This window comes from Nuphar pumila, chromosome 7, assembly GCF_984573655.1.
Source record: "Nuphar pumila chromosome 7, dmNupPumi1.hap1.1, whole genome shotgun sequence".
Taxonomy (NCBI): domain Eukaryota; kingdom Viridiplantae; phylum Streptophyta; class Magnoliopsida; order Nymphaeales; family Nymphaeaceae; genus Nuphar; species Nuphar pumila.
The window spans coordinates 49,173,232-49,190,486 of NC_143255.1; positions in this window are offsets into that span (position 1 = coordinate 49,173,232).

Below are 17,255 nucleotides of genomic sequence, written 5' to 3' on the forward strand. Positions count from 1 at the left end.
TGCACGGCTTTCTTTTCCCCTTTCTAGACGGTTCAACGAACGCATCGCTAATGGTTGGTGCCTTTACTTGGAAACGAGAGGGCGCTTTGAAGAACTTCAGGGGATGGCTGTCCACGTTGAAGAGGTGGTAGATGGCCGTTTGATCTCTGAATGCACTTGTCAACTTGGCTCTTTGTACGAGAATCTGGCCAGTTGGTCTGGGATACCTGACGTGGTCCTACTTGAAGGGAATGATGAGATACGAAGAAAATGCCATAGGATGATTCATGTGTCAATCGATCGGGGCCAAATTGTTGTGGGGAGATTTTCGTTGCGAGTATGTTTGTCCTCCTGAATATGATGCACCAACGGATTTAGGTTCTCCTGTAACCACGTGGTATTATAATATTAAACTTTATTTCAACCGAGGCATAATGCTCCGAGCATACAACAGGAGGGTGAGTAGATAAGTTTTGATGACAAGTAGGGCTGGTTAAACTAGTTGTACTTCCAAGTTTCTCTGTTAGGGAACAATACCGGCACGGAGGTGCTAAAATTTATATGCTACATCAAGTTGGTTAGTAATAAATATGTTTTACGTATATTTTATATTATAGAATGAAGATCTATGAAGTGTTTGTTCGGCAAGTGGGGTTCAAATCTTATTGCTTATAAGTTTTATTTTGTAAATGAGTTAGTTTGATCTTGGTGTCCTAGGCTTAGGATCTAAATTGTATTGTTTTTAACTTTTAAAAGATACAATTTTTTTTGTAAATGAACTTGCTCATGTTCATTTCAAGTTCAACTTGGTTCAGACACAAGAAACGAGCCAATCTCGAACACCCTCTCTTCGGTTTGTTCAGCTCGTTTACCAGCCCTATACAAGAGCCCTTTCCCACGTGCAGGACAGGTCATGTAATTTGACAAAACACATTTTTTGTTTGTTTGAACTCTCTCTCTCTCTCTCTCTCTCTCTCTCTCTCTCTCTCTCTCTCTCTCTCTCTCTCTCTCTCTTATATTAAGGTAAGATCTTCACTTGTTAATGGAATCAAGTGCATTATACCATTATGGCGAGGGATGTGAAGCACCCGAACCTAATTAAGCCTGACATGGCAGATCTCAACCCAGAATTTCATCTGGTGCTCAGTTTCGATATAAAGAGCCAAATTCCATAAATTTCCATTTTAAAAAGAACATTTATGTAAAGATTCTGAAACTTACTTGGATATCGGGTGACCTTGTGTCAAATAATCAACCTTCTATATCAGGATCCATATATTGCATATATACAACGGGTCTGACCCAGGCCACTTAGCTACTAGTCCCATTACATTAAAGCCCGAACCAGGTTTTATGCATGGACTCAAACTTGACCCATTCAAAGCCCTACGCAGGATTGAATTGGCTGCTTTCGTGACAGCTACATGGGGCACACAGGACGATTTTCACTAATTTGGCAACTAGTCTGGTTAAGGAAGGCTCATCACAATTGTTAACTGAAAATGCAAACACGGGCATGACACACAAACAATCATGATTTTTAATGTGGGTCTTAACGCAACCTGCGTCCATGAACTCCCTCTCTATTTCACACAACAGAGAAGAGGAGAGGGTTTATGTTTATTTATAGATGTATGTATATGTCCAATGGATGATCCACTCTTCTATCTTAGACTCCACTCTTCTATCTTAGACTCATGTTGAGAGGACTCCCTTTTGGATTCACATTCAAGGCAGGAGTCCTCTCATTGGTATTAGTCCTCTTCTCTCTTGGATTCACGTTGAGAGGAGTCTCTTGCTTCTTGGACTCACATTGATGAATCATTGGATATGGGTCTACGATTGTCTTAACATGCCCCCTCAAACCAATCTTGGTGAGATTGGACTCGTCTCTTAAGAAGCCAAATGTAGGTTCGAAGTGAAAATATCAACAACTTGATCTGAGAAGAAATAAACTGAACATTAATTTTTCCTTAGAAACCTTCTCCCGAATAAAATGACAATCTATCTCAATGGGTTTGGCTCTAGCGTGAAATATTGGATTGCAGCAAGATAAGTGACACCCAAATTGTCACACCACAAGACCCGAGTTTCATATGGAAAAGCATTCATCTCAATTAACAACTGTTTGAGCCATACAAGTTCAGAAATTGCTCATGTAATACTTGACCTGGACACAATGTGTTATGTAGTTGAACTCCATGATAAGATGTTGATTCTCATGTAGGTGAGGTAACAACGTGTAGACTTACCATCATCCAGTCAGCAGCATCAGAAAATACAAACAAGTAGAGAAGGTGACTTCTTGATTTTAAGCCCTACATTTATAGTTCCCTTGAGATATGAGATATTTTATGATTCTTTTAACATGTGTCCAATGGTAATGATTTGGTTCATGCATAAACTGACATATCATCTTAATTAATGACATATAAAACCCACCGGGCAGAGTCGGGTGGAGAGGATAAGCATAAAAAAAATAGAATTTTAAATAAAAAGTGGAAAGACGGTTCCTCCAACAGTGAAGGCTCTTACGGTTCCTCCAACAGTGAGGGCTCTATAAGAGCCTTCACGGTGTGCCTTCCTACCCCACTCCATGAGAAAGAGAGTGGCAAAGAGCTTGAGATATCGGGAGAGAGGGGGGAAGTTCACTAGAGCATCGTCGATGGTCACTACAGGTAAACGATCATCTTTCCCCATGCTTGTTTTCATTTTTTAGAGAAGGCCGACAGCCATGGCTGTCGACGTGTTTGAAGGAAGGAAGCTGGTAACTGTGACTGCCGACGTGTTTGAAGGGAGGAAGCAGGCAGCCAACTACTGCCGGTATCGGCCCAGAGAGAGAGAGAGAGAGAGAGAGGGATCAGTCACAGAGTCACAATGAGAGCATTGCCGGCAACCTCATCCCAGTCGGCAGGACCGACTCGATTTGGGTGTAAACCAGACCGAGTCGGGTCTGCCGATACTCAGATGGGTCGGTCTAGGTGAGACCCAGACCGAACCGGCATAAAAAAAATGTCTCGATCAGTAGCCGGCTGACTCGGTCGAGACTGAACTAGACCTAGTCTATCTGACCGAATCGGTCTGAGCGTGAACCCAAACCGAGTCGGGTCTGACTGAGACCGACTCGATCCGAGTCCAGCCAGGCCAAGTCTGGTCTATGTATTTAAAAAAAAAGTAGTCTTGATCAACCGAACCAGTCTGGACTGAATCGGTCTGACCGACTCAATTTCAATCCAGCCATACCGAGTATGGTTAATGTATCAAAGAACTGAGACAGGTTGAGTTGGATCTGGATTGAACTGGACCAGACTGGGTTTGGGTCCAGTTCGATCCAATTAGTTTGGACTATTCCAGGTCAGACCCAAACTGAACAGGGTCTCAATCCAGTATGCGACCTGAAGGACCAGTCCTAGATCCAGATCAAGAAGAAATCTGGATCTGAATCTAGATCAGGATTGGATCTGGATTTAATCTGTGACTAGTTGGGTCAACTTTAGATCAATATTAAAATTGGATCTTGATCCAGTCAGTGACTAGTTAGATCAATCTTGGATCCGGATCAGAACTGGGTCTGTATACATACAGATCAGTTCCTGATTCCGATCAGAACAGGATCTAGATCCAATCTGTAACCAGACAGGCCAGTTTTGGATCCAAGTGAAAACTAAATCTGGATTCAGTCTGTGCTTAGTTATGGTTCTTCACTAGAACAGAACAGGATCCAGTCAAGTCTGTTCCATACTGGATCGATTTTGGATCTTGACTAGAACTAAACTGAATCTAGTCCAATCTGTTTGTGATTGGGATTCAACTGGATTTAGTCCAGTCTGGTTCTTAACTGGAAAAGAATTGGATCATTCCATTTTGTTCTCAGTTAAAATAGTTTGGATTCAGTCTATACAACAAACTGGATATGGATCTGCACCACTTACTGAGGGAATCTGATATAGAAATTTAGAGAAGTCCAAATGGGTCTGAACCCAAACTCAATTGCATCCAGACTAGGTTTCATAAACCTAGTATTCTAAACTCAGATCAAGTCCAGTCCGACTTGGGCTAAGTCAGGTCAGATCGTAGTGAGTTAAAATGACCAAACTACCCTTGTAGGTGTGATCCGATATCAAGTTAGTAAAATAAGCATAACTTCACACCCCGAATTCAGAATTAAGTGAGGTTTGGTTCACTGGGTTCGTGTTGCAAAGAGGAATCTGTTTTTCCTATGGTTCTGAGCAAACAAGGGACATGAAAGTTGATGTATAACATACCACCTTGGGAGAAATATTTTGATAATTTTGATAAAGTATAAAGAACGTTTGTTATTAATATGAACATACGTGTGTGATTGATCAGATTCTACTAATTAGAGCTACAAGAAACTCGACAACAGACTAGAGTCCAACATTTACATTCGAGGTAAGAAAAATTATAAGCATTTTAATTAATAAAATATTATATACTAACGTATTTGTGAATTAGACTACATAAAATCCTGTTTACTTGAGATTACGATTGTATTATAATGAGTTTGCAATTGTATATTAGAAATACACTTTTCTTGTGATTACATAATCAATGCACATGAATTAGTCCTAATGCCATAAATGATTTCATGTATATGTGATACTTGAACATGATCTGCATGTATTGAATTATCGTATTTTAGATGAAACACATACTTGAGTTTGTAAAGAACTTAGAAATACTTTCATGAGAACAGAGTCCTTGAGATGAGATTTGAGTCTTGTACTAGTTACAGATGTGCTACTGTGACTTGAAATACTTTAGCATGCTAAAACCCATAAATTATAAGAGGGGTGACGAGTGAAAATGGCTAGCTAATGATCGTCAGCATGAGAGTCGCCACTGTCGAGGCCCTCAGGATTTATAGATATAGAGAGACTACATTTTCGCATGTTTAAAAAATTGGTAAACTTCATATTCCTAGGATTATTCTTTGAGAACACTTGTCAGAAGACAGTACGTATGAACTCGGGTAAGAGTTCATGTGAATGCTTGAAATGCATATTATATATATCTTAAAAAAATTTAAGGTTTCATCGAGAAATTTGGGATTCTAGAGTTATATTAAGATGTAGCATGAACCACAAAAACCTACCTTAGAGCAGGTATAACTCTAGTTACTAACTTGTCGGTTCGCTATCGAGGGTCCTACATTGTAGTAGACAAAGACAGATAGAGTGGTTCATATTCTAACCAACACCATAAAATTGAAGTATTTTACATGAGTTGCTACGCTCATGTTAGGCTATTACCGGAATAGTTGAAGTAGATATTGGTTAGTATCAAGAGAATGCTAACTTATGAGAATCGAGTAAGAAACTGGGGGGATTTAAAAGACACACATGTGTGTCTTGTGTAATCAAAAAATAAAATAAGACTAAGAGCTTAAAGCTTTGTAATTCTATTTTTTTTATAAAATATTTATTACTAAGTTAGAGACTCACCCTCATTTTAATTATTACAATTATAGGTTTTAAGTGACTTTGTAGGATTGGAATTGTTGTAAGACATTGCCAATCTACTTGAGGACATAGGTGGCATCATTTTCTTGCAGAGCAATTTTCTCTTCTTTATTTATTGAACTTGAGAAGTGATGCTTCATTTGGATGATGTAGCCTTTATGGCTCATGTGAGGTTTATTTATTTGAATTTAATTGATAACAGTTTATTTAGAAAAAAAATTGATGTTATGTTTTTGTAAACTACTTTGATATTTTCCTCTCGAAAGTAATACCCATGAACCCAGACTCAACAATGTAACATTTGGTGCGGTTGAAGTAATAGCTTGTTTACATTTAGTTGTGCCTATTTTGATTAAAAGATCTAGAATATGCTTCCTTTGACACAATACAATTTTTGAGGATCCATGGACCACTTTAATTCTAAGAAAATAATACAAAGAACCCAAATCCTTTATAAAAAAAAATCACAACTGAAATCATGTATAATATGCTTCTTAGTGTCACATGAATTTTCTATCACAGTGATACCATCAACATATACCAAGATAAACATATGTAATTATGACGAATAAAAAGTGATTGATCAACTTTTGGTTTGGCAAAACCCATCTTTTCTAAATAAAGGCAAAGTCTTCCAAATCACGTATTAGTCCATATTGAGCACAATTAAACCTGCAAATAAAATTAAGATGGTTTTCATCTTTGAACCCTAGTAACTGGCACATGTAAACTTCATCCATCAAAATAACATAAAGAACATTATTCACACCCAACTGATGTATAGGACAACCCAAACTAACAACAATAGATCATATCATCCTCACAAACGTGGGGTTTTATAATTCAAAATAGTCAACTCTTTCTTGTTGACTGTAGCCATTGACAACAAAACAGAATTTATATCTAGCAATGGATCCTTGATTTTGTAGATCCATTCACCCAACCAGATTACATACTTTATTTGGGAAAACAAGAGTCCAGGTTTGATTTGATAAAGTGTCATAATTTAATCTTTTATAGTTTAACGTCGCTTGAATTCATTGATGGCTTGATTAAAGGAATTAGGTTATTATTCTTATTGACTTCACTAGGAAGAGCCACAGGATATTTGGACCCAAGAAATAAACGTGGCCTTAGTGTCGCATAATGAGATCTTGTGACCATGTGATGGGTCATGAGAAGTGTTGTTTGAGAGATCAACAATTAGGCTTAGACCGGAGGACAACGAATACTAAGCTCCCTAGGTTCACTTGACAACTAGATTGCGTAGGCCTAGGAACTTCTAGTTCATTTGGTGCTTCTAATTTCATGGTAATTTTGTCTTATGGGATTTGTGGATGGGGGAATACAAATGTTAGATTAGGTAACAATATAGGATTTGTAAGATGGCTCTTTCCCGTTTGGAGTATGGTAAGACTTGTTTTGACTGGACTTTTCATTTTGGATCTAATTCAACACTTTTTGGCATGTCACAGGCTCCTTTCCAGCATAAAAGAATTTTTTTCATTAAAAATAATATATTTAACGTTCAAATCTAGCATAAAACACCTAAAAGTATGAAATTTTAAAGGGCCAAGCAGCACAATCCACATCATCAACAATAAATATATATTTATAGTGTTATTCGCAAAAACATTCAATAGAAAATTAGAAAAGCAATGGAAGTATTGGATAGTGTGGTACCACGGGTAGAATCAAATATAAACCCTTATTAAATCAAACTGAAAAGTCTCGGGCAGGCTATTTTACATTGTTGAAGGAATCACTATTTCTAATCATAATTTCAAAATTATTCGTGAGGTTTTAAAATATCACAATTTTATTGTGATATTTCAAAAAATAATAAAATTGTGATATTCTCAAAATATCACAAATTTATCATGATATTATTGTCGCACTATCACGGTTTCAATCTTTTATGTTTTAAAGAAGTTTATGCTTTACATACTTCTAAAATTTTAAATCTTAAACATGCCATTATTTTCCCTAGATGTCCCCCAAGATAAAAAAAGATATATCACAAGATTTTCCCTCGAAGATAAAGTTTGCCAACACATTACCGACTACCAAGACAGCATCGCAGCAGGCTGTAAACACCCAAATTTTTCAAAGTTTCAAAATTTTCCTTTTTGACCCTAGCACCCACCTGAGTCAATCAGAAGAGCAATTGGGTCAATTTCTAATTATTTATCGGATTCACTTGTTAAAATCCGAAATCCAATTTCATTTTTTGTACTTAATCCAACCCCGAATCCAGATCAGATATCCGAATCCAATTTTGAGTCTGATTCTCCTGTTTTCAATTCAAAATCTAAAAATCCAAAATCAATTTTCTGTATGAATCAGGTATTTCATCTAGATCCAATCTCTATTTTGATCCACTCTTCTCATTTTTCCTCGGTTCAATATTCAAACTCAATATTTACTTAAAAATCTTGAATCCAGATCTATTTTGAAAATTCAATTTTTAAAATTAACTATTATTTCAAAAGCTCTCTTTTGTAAAATCCTCAAATTTCAAAGCAAATATTTTATAAAATCCTTTAAAAACTCCATCTGGATAAATTCTCTGCATTTCTCTTATATTTTAGGTTTTCTTTAAAAAAATACAAAGGGAACGAAATTTCAGAAAAGCTTTAGGATTTTGAAAATTCTCGTAATTAAAATTTTTTTTTGAAAATTTTTAAAAGCTTGAGGGGCCATTTTTGAAAAAAGATGTAACGGCCTCCTCCTATATAACAACCATCGAAGGAGAGGGAGAAGGCATTGAGCATTGCAAGAAACCTCCCGATTTCTCCCCTTCTCCCTCTTTCCTTTTGCCTTCCTTCTCCCCTTCCTCTATTCTTCTCTTCCCCCTTCTCTCTATTTTCTTTTCTTGTTTAGTGAAGGAGCTCGGTCCAGCTACAACATACAGAGAAAACACCTCTCCACCTCTACCAATCTGCAGTAAGAATCAACCCTTCTCCCTTTTGCTTTCCTGCAATTCGCATCTTAAGCATTTTTTCGTTTTTTGCATAGCATCGGTTGTTTCTTTTCTTTCACTCTCCACTATCCATCGGAAGCACAAGGTGAAACATCGATCTGCCTATAGCAGCATTGACCTGCATACTGCAACAGAATACTGATCTCATTCTTATCTTCATGATTGCTTGTGCTTCGATTTTTCTTTTTGGTAGTTCATTGTTGTATTTTCATTTGCTTATGCATTCTCTGCATTCTGTTCCACTTGCGCATCATTCTCTATTGTGTTCCATTCTCATTTATATAATTTAGTTTCTGTTTTAATTCACCTTCACCGTAGGTCCATTTTGCATCATTCTCGCATTTGCTTCCTCTGCACCGCCTGAGTAATCTGAAATGAAATAGGGATCTTCAAAACATGAGCTTAGATTCACAAGGAAGAGTATCATGAATGACACTAAAGCATAACCCCTGAAAAGGGTACAACTGAAAACAAAATAAAAATAAAAAGATATTCTTTATTAATATGAAAAACCAATTGCTTAAGAAGCATTGGAATAGAATACAAGAGGGGTTGCACCCCTTTATATACACAGCTAAAAGAGGAGGACTCAATAGAGTTGTTGGACACAGTCCAACGGCTCTAAATAGAGTTATTGGATTGTCAGCTCTATTGACTAGCAACAGTCATTCTAGTTCAAACTGAACTAGATGACATAACGACAAAAAGAATAAAAAAAAAAGTTACAGAAAAGAAAATGAAAAATATATTTATATATATATATAATATAATAATATTATTATATATATGTATAGTTTTACATTTTAACACTCCCTCTCAAACTTACGGTACAATGAGTGAAAGTTTGTCTAAGAGAAAGTGAAATCGGAGAGCAGCAAAAGGCTTTGTAAAGAAGTTTGCTAACTGATATTCTGAAATGACATATGGCAGATCAATTATCCCATGTAGATATTCCTCTCTGTTGTAGTGACAATCCATTTCGATGTGTTTGGTGTATTCGTGGAATGGTCTGTTATTGGCAATGTAGATCGCACTTTTGTTGTCACAGCACATTTGTGAAGCCTTTGTTGCTTCAGCTCCCATGTCAGCAAGCAATCGTCGGAGCCAAACTACTTTCATGGTCGTGGTTGTCATGGCTTTATATTCAGCTTCGATGGATGAAAGAGATACATTATGCTGCTTTTTACACTTCCACGAGATCAATTATTCCCCTAAAAAACACAAAAACTAGTGGTTGAGTGCCTGTTATTGGGATCACATCCTCAATCAGCATCAGTATATGCAATTAAATCAAGAGAAGAGGAGGAAGATAAGAAAAGTCCTCGTGAAAGAGAGGACTGGATGTATCTGATAATACACATGATTGCTCCCATATGAACAGAAGTAGGAGCTTGTTGAAATTGTGTGAACATCATGTGTTATGTCTGGTCTGGTAATGAATAGATAGGAAAGTGCCCCGACAAGCTGTCTGTAAAGAGTAGGGACTGCAAGAAGTTCTCCATCATCAATCTTCATTTTAACATTAATAACTTCTGGAGTGTCGACTTTCTTATCATCAGTAATATTAGACCTGGAAACAATATCAAAAGCAAATTTAGTCTAAGATAATAAATATCCTCTAGGAGAATAAGCAACTTCGATGCCTAAAAAATATCTCAACAAGCCTAAATCAGTCATTTCAAAATGAGATTTAAGAAATGTTTTGATCGTTTTAATTCTCTGTTTATCACTTCCGGTGATGATCATATCATCCACATAGAGAAAAAGCACAATGATCCCTGCATCAGAATTCTTAATAAAAAAAGCAGTGTTAGTTAAACAGAATTGAAAACCAATATCAATCATAACACGACTAAACTTATCATACCAAGCTTTCGGTGCTTGTTTAAGTCCATAAAAAGCTTTTTCTAAGCGAAGGACTTTACTCTTAGGAATACTTAGACCAGAAGGGGGTTCCATGTATACTTCTTCAACTAGCTTTTCATTTAAAAAGGCATTTTTGACATCCATTTGAAAAATAGACCATTTTTTGATAGAAAATAAGGCAATTAAGGTTCGGACAGTTGTCATACGAGTCACTGAAGCAAAGGTTTCTTCATAATCAATCTCATATTCCTGGTCATAACCTTTGGCTACTAATCGAACTTTATATCTTTCAAGAGTATCATCACTCTTGGTTTTAATTTTATAAACTCATCGACATCCTATAGTTTTCTTTCCTAGAGGAAGATCTTGAATAGTCCATGTAGAAGCCTTTTCAAGTGCATCTAATTCAGCTTTCATGACTTCTATCCATTTGATATCATTTTTTGCTTGAAAATATATGGACGGTTCTTCATATGAGTGAATTAATGCAATAATTGCCCTATATGTGGGTGAGAATGACTCGTATGAGACAAACTTTCCTGGAGGCCTCGAGACTCGGGATGATTGTCTAGTTGGAATGTTAGAATATTTTTCAAGTGCACATGGAGGATTAGACTCTTGTCGCTTGGAATATTGAATACTAGTATCCCTATGAACTTCTTTATTTTCAACATTATGATTAAGATCAATAATTCTTTGATCATCATCAAAGTTACAGTCAATGTCATATTTATCAGATGTTGATGTTAGATCTAGCAAAAAGGAGTACTCAGTGACATCTTTTAATTTTCTAAAATCAAAGAAGTTCTCCTTTTCAAGAAAGGAAACATTTCTAGACACATATAGTCTATTGTTTTTTAAGTCAAAACATTTATAACCTTTCTGATTTTCAGCATATCCTAAAAAGGCACAGAGAATCGCACGAGGTAAAAGTTTATCATTTTTGTCAATAAATATGAAACATTTGCACCCAAATATTCTTAGTCTAAAGTAGTCTAGAGAAATGTTCATAAGTTTTTCAATGAGAGTGATATTTTGTAACGAAGAAAATGACATCCTATTAATGAGATAGGTGGCAGTTAAGGCAGTTTTTGTCCAAAAGTCTTTCGGGACTTGATTTGCTATAAATAAAGTTCTAGTGGTTTTTATAATATGGCAATGTTTTCGTTCTGCCAGTCCATTTTGTTGAGGTGTATAAGGACAAGATCTTTGATGTGTGATGCCATGCAATTTAAGATAATTTTGAAAATCTGTGAATAAAAACTCTCCCCCTGAATCTCTGCAAAAAATAGCAATATCATTTTGAAACTTGTTTTTAACCATATTATGAAAAGTTTGAAAGTATGAAAATACTTCAGACTTATGTTTGAGAAAGTAAATCCATGTATGTCGGGAGAAATCATTGACAAAAATAACATAGTAAACAAATTCTCCTTTAGAAATTATTGATGCAGGACCCCAAACATTAGAGTGTATTAATTCAAGTGGTCTTGAAGAGAAAAAGGTTCTGTTCTGAAATGGTAATCTTTTCATTTTGCTGAAAATACAATCTTTACAATCAAATGATTCAGAGTTACAAAATTTTCCTAGATTTGGAAAATGTTGGATTTTGGCTATATGTGGGTAACCAAGTCTCTTATGCCACAGTTCCAACTCTATTTTCTGAATATTATAACAAAAAACTTTCTTCGGCATTTCCAAAAAATTCATGTAATAGAGTCCTTCTCTATAGCCTTCCCCAATAAGCTTGCCTGACTGGCGATCTTGTACCCAACCATGAGAAGAAAAGAAAATATTACACCCATAATCAGAAATTTGATATACAGATAAAAGATTTAAATTTAATTTAGGAACATGTCTAATTTCTGGAATAGAAAATTTCTTTGTTTTATAAATTTTTTCAAAATTTCATATTCCTTTTATTTCAAGAGAAGTCTCATCAGCAGTAAAGACCTTTGACACACTTGTTTTATTTTTAACACATTTGGATATACTTTGATTATTTGGAGTCATATAAAAAGATGCACCAGAGTCAAAGGGCCAAGAAATTTTATCTGGATCAGAAAAAGATGAGGCTGTTGCGCCAGTTGAAGCTTCAGATGAGGAAGAGGCACCTTTGATGAGAGGCTGAAGAATCTCCATTAGTTGGGTCAGGGAAACTGGTGCATCCTGATCTTTAGGCTCCGATCCAGCAGTTGCAACTCTTTTTTCTCTAAGCTCCTTAAGTTTGGGACATTGTGGCCTGTAGTGTCCCGGTTCATGAGAGTGATGACAAATAACTTTCTTTTTATCATAGTCATCATTTTGTCAGTTAAAGTGAGGATGCCTATATGATTGAACATGATTTCCTGGTCTAGACACGACTAAAATGGAATCATCTTCAATTTTTGAAGAACCTTTTTAGAGACGATTTTCTTTCATTGTTAACTCTTCAATAGTTTCAACAATAGAAGGAATTTTTCCTCGGTGAAGGAGGGCCGATTTAGTGGTTTCAAATTCCGGCCTTAATCCAGTGATAAACTGGTAAAAATGTTCAACATCGCTCGATATCTTCGGCACAATGTCACTTTGGTTCCAAAAGGAAAAGTTCTTCCCAAAGTTTAGACAACCCATTGTAATATTCACGAATAGTTTTGTCTCCTTGTGTCATCATTGGAACTTTTTCTTGGAGGTTGCATACGTGTGCAATATCTTTAAGAGAATACATATTCTTAAGGTATTCTCATGCCTTATCGGCATGATCAAATTTGGCAAGACTTGAGCATTTTTTAATGTCAACGTTATTGATAAGCCATGACATTATCTTCGCATGAGATATTCTCCATTCTTTCCATTTCTTCTTGTATGAGGCAAGAGCCTTGATTTTCTCTTCTTTCGATAGAGGTACCGTTTTATCTCCCTCCTTTTTAGTAAGAGATAGCTTAGGTTCCGAATCAGAACCATCCACAATCCCCCATAGGCCTTTTCCCCACGCTTAGTTTCACAGGCATGATGGTGACTTTAACATTGTCATCCATTGATTACAAGGAGAGAAGGACTAGGGATAGAAGAAAAACGAGAAGAGAAATGAAAAAGAAAGAAGAAAATATAATACAACAAGATGTGAAATCTTCCCCAATGAAGTGATAAAACACTTCTCTTGAAGTGGCAAACACTTTTGCAAACGGGCACAAAAACCAAGGCAGCTTTTCCTCAAGATCTAGTACTTCTGCGGCTATGATACCATGAAATGAAATAGAGATCTTTGAAACATGAGCTTAGATTCACAAGAGAAAGTGTCATGAATGCCACTAAAGCATAACCCCTGAAAAGGGTATAACTGAAAACAAAATAAAAATAAAAATATATTTTTTATTGATATGAAAAATTAATTGCTCAAGAAGCATTGGAATAGAATACAAGAGGGGTTACACCCCTTTATATACACAATTGAAAAAGGAGGACTCAATAGAGTTGTTGGACACAGTCCAATGGCTCTAAATAGAGTCGTTGGACTGTGCCCAACAGCTCTATTGCTAGTCAAGTCCGGACAGGACTTGACTAGCAACAGTCATTCTAGTTCAAACTGAGCTAAATGACAAAAACAAAAAAATAAAAATAAAGGGAAAAAGTTACAGAAAAAAAAAGAAATGAAAATATATTTATATATATATAATAATATAATAATATTATTATTATATATATATATGTACAGTTTTACATTTTAACACAATCCATCCATTACAACTTCAGCATCAGATTCACCTCACTGTGCATGTTAGCATTCGCCGTAGAACCATTACAACCGCATCATTCTCATATTCATCTACACATTCTGCATATTAGCATCATCGGATCGCCTGAATTAATAGAGATCGCTGATCCATTTATTAAATTATGGATCGCTCTCTTCATTTGATCAGATATGCGACATCCCTATGCACATCACCATTTGCAACATGATCAAATCCAATACAGTGTTGGATTTGCTTCATAGCATCGCACGACATCATCTGCATCATCACTTCATTTCATTTTTCTAATCACGGCATCGATCATTCCTCATTACATTTAGATTTGCATCACTACATTTGTAAACCGGCTCTGCAATTCATTTTGATCATCTTGCATTATTCGACATCCATTTTCCTTGTTCATATTTCACTTACATCAAAGCCCGCATTATCATCCCTAGTCTTCGTTCCCTAATCTAATTTGTGTTTCATTTCATCTTATTTCATTCTATTTCATTGCATATGCTACTCATCGCTTGTAATTCATGGTGTTGTGTTCATATACATTGTATCTCAGCATTTATTTCAACATCATCTCCATTATTTTCAAGATCTTAAAACCCCCTCTGACATTAGCATATATCAGAAGTGGTATTGAGGTGTTTCACTGTGTACATTGCCACACTCACTGCATCATTCATCATCGCTGCATCATGCCTTGCATTAGTTCAACATCATCTACCGTGTTACTTCTACTTCTGCATTCTCGGTTTCAACTTCTGCATAGTTGTTCTGCATCATCTGTATTTGCTGAATCTTTGCATTTTCCCTGTATCATATTTTTTCCGTACAGCTGCATCGCACAGCATCAGCCCACTGGCATGTTTTGCCTCATCCGACATGTGCTTCTGCTATTTCACATTGTAGTGACTCAGGTAGATATCGGTATTGCAGATTATATCTGCGCACTTCAATTTACCCATCTGCATTGCATGACTGGCATGCTTACATATCAGCATTTTCATCATATATGCATGTGCCACTTCATTGAAATCATGTGTCATCTCGTTCTACCTCACTTTCTACAAGCAATGCTCCTTCAGTTGATCTGTCAACCATTGCCAGAACAGTATGAACACTGGCTTTGTGGAGGAGGTGGGGTGCTGCAACCATTTTTGAGATCCAGTGTTTTGCCTGATATGGCAATTAGAAACAGCTTAGCTAAGAAACTGTCGAAAACCGAGATCAAGCCATGAGTGCACATTGCTAATCCATAAAGCCAAGCTCCTTATCAGTAACCTGGATGATCTTGAAGATGTTGATACAACTCTCAGTACACTTTTGGCAAGGCTTGACTCTAAAGACTGGGTTTTTGGTCTGTGAATCCCTTAACCATGTGAGGCAATCAGCATTATTTTACAAAGAAACCATCCTTGGAATAATGGGTGATGTGATATCTCTTGTAGAAAGTCCTTAAAGAATCCAAGAAGTGCTATGTGCAAAACTGTAATAATGACCTTGCTGACATCTTCAAGGTTTATAGAGATCAGACAATTGATTTTTTTTAGCCTCTGCTTGCATAACTTCTTTTAAAGTCTTGCCCAGACAAATGTTTTGTCTGTGATGCTGCTGAACGAGCATTGATTACAATGACCGTATGTCTCTCTCCCCATCTACTATTACCAAAGTTACAACAATATCTTCAACATAAAAATTTGCGCATCTGTGCAAGGGCATTAACATGTATATCCAGTAGTGTGACAAAATGTTTTTACAATTCCATATTCACATATAGCAGTTCTACATTGGCATTTGGCATATCACCCTATATTTACAAGCATCTCATAGCAGTTGTAACATCCGACTGAATAGGCTCACGAGTATGTTATTTTCTTCACATCCACTGCATATCATGTCTATGTATCATCTCCTATTCCATTCCATGTTTCTTCCATATTGCACTGCATTTCTTGTATTTCTTTTTAGAATCGGCTTATGTCAGCATGCATTTGCATATCATTTTTGGCATATGCATTCAGTCCAGCTATGCATTTGCATATCATTTTTAGCATGTGCATTCAGTCCAGCTATGCATTTGCATATCATTTTTGCAGTCCAGCTGGCAATTCTATGTAACCTATAACCTATGTAGTCACTGGAATTTCATCTCAATTTCAAACAAGTTCAATTCTTTACTTTCTTTTTCAAAAATTATAAATTTTGAATTCTATTTTTCTTTCAAATTCCATTCTGAAATTTCAAAAACTTTGAATTTCATTTCAATTCTCAATTCAATTCTAAATCAAATATTTAAAATTTATTTCAAATTTCCATCTTAAATTTCAAATTCAATTTCAAAAATCGATTTCTAAGTTCAATAATGATTTCAAGAATCAATTCCAATTTTAAAGTTAAATTTCAATTTCAAATTCAAATTTCCATTTTAAAAATCCAATTTCAAGTTTTATTTCAATTTCAACTTCCAAATTCAAACTCTTTACTCTAATTTCGAAATTTCATTTTCAAAATTCAGAAGTTTGGATTCAAGTCTCAACCAAATTTTCATTTCAACTTTTTTTTAAAATTTCAATTCAGTTTCAATTTACAAGTTCATTTTCTCCAAAGCTCAAACTTTCAAAATTCCAAAACTTCAATTGTAAATTCAAATTTCAAATTCAATTTTGATTTCAAGGCCTCAAAATCAATGTCTAAGTTTAAAATTCTCAATTTAAAATCAATTCAACTTCGATTTTTCAATCAATTTCATATTTTAAATTTCTCAATTTTGAACCCAATTTCAAGCTTTCAAATCCAAGTCCATTTTATATTTCAACCTTTCAATTCAAAATCAATTTCTGATCTTCAAAGGCATTTCAAAAAAAGCTATTCTTAAATTTATTTCAGAATCATTTGAAAAACACAAATTTCTAAAATATTTCCAAAAAGCATACATCACAGCACAAGCATCATTCCATATGCATTTAAGATTTTAGAATAATCCCTTAGACAAGTTTAGGCAAAGCAAAAGGCATGAATTCGATCATTGATTTAATTACCCTTGATAAAAAGGTCAGGAATGGTTAAACCTCGTATCGACGAGCGAATCTCGTCTCCCCATTTTCCTGCAAAATTTCAAAACGATGGCGAGTAATTTCAAAACATCTTTTTTCAAAAGGTCAAGTGAGACCCGGCAAAAAGTTTCACTCATCTTCTTCCCCTCAAAAGAAGGAA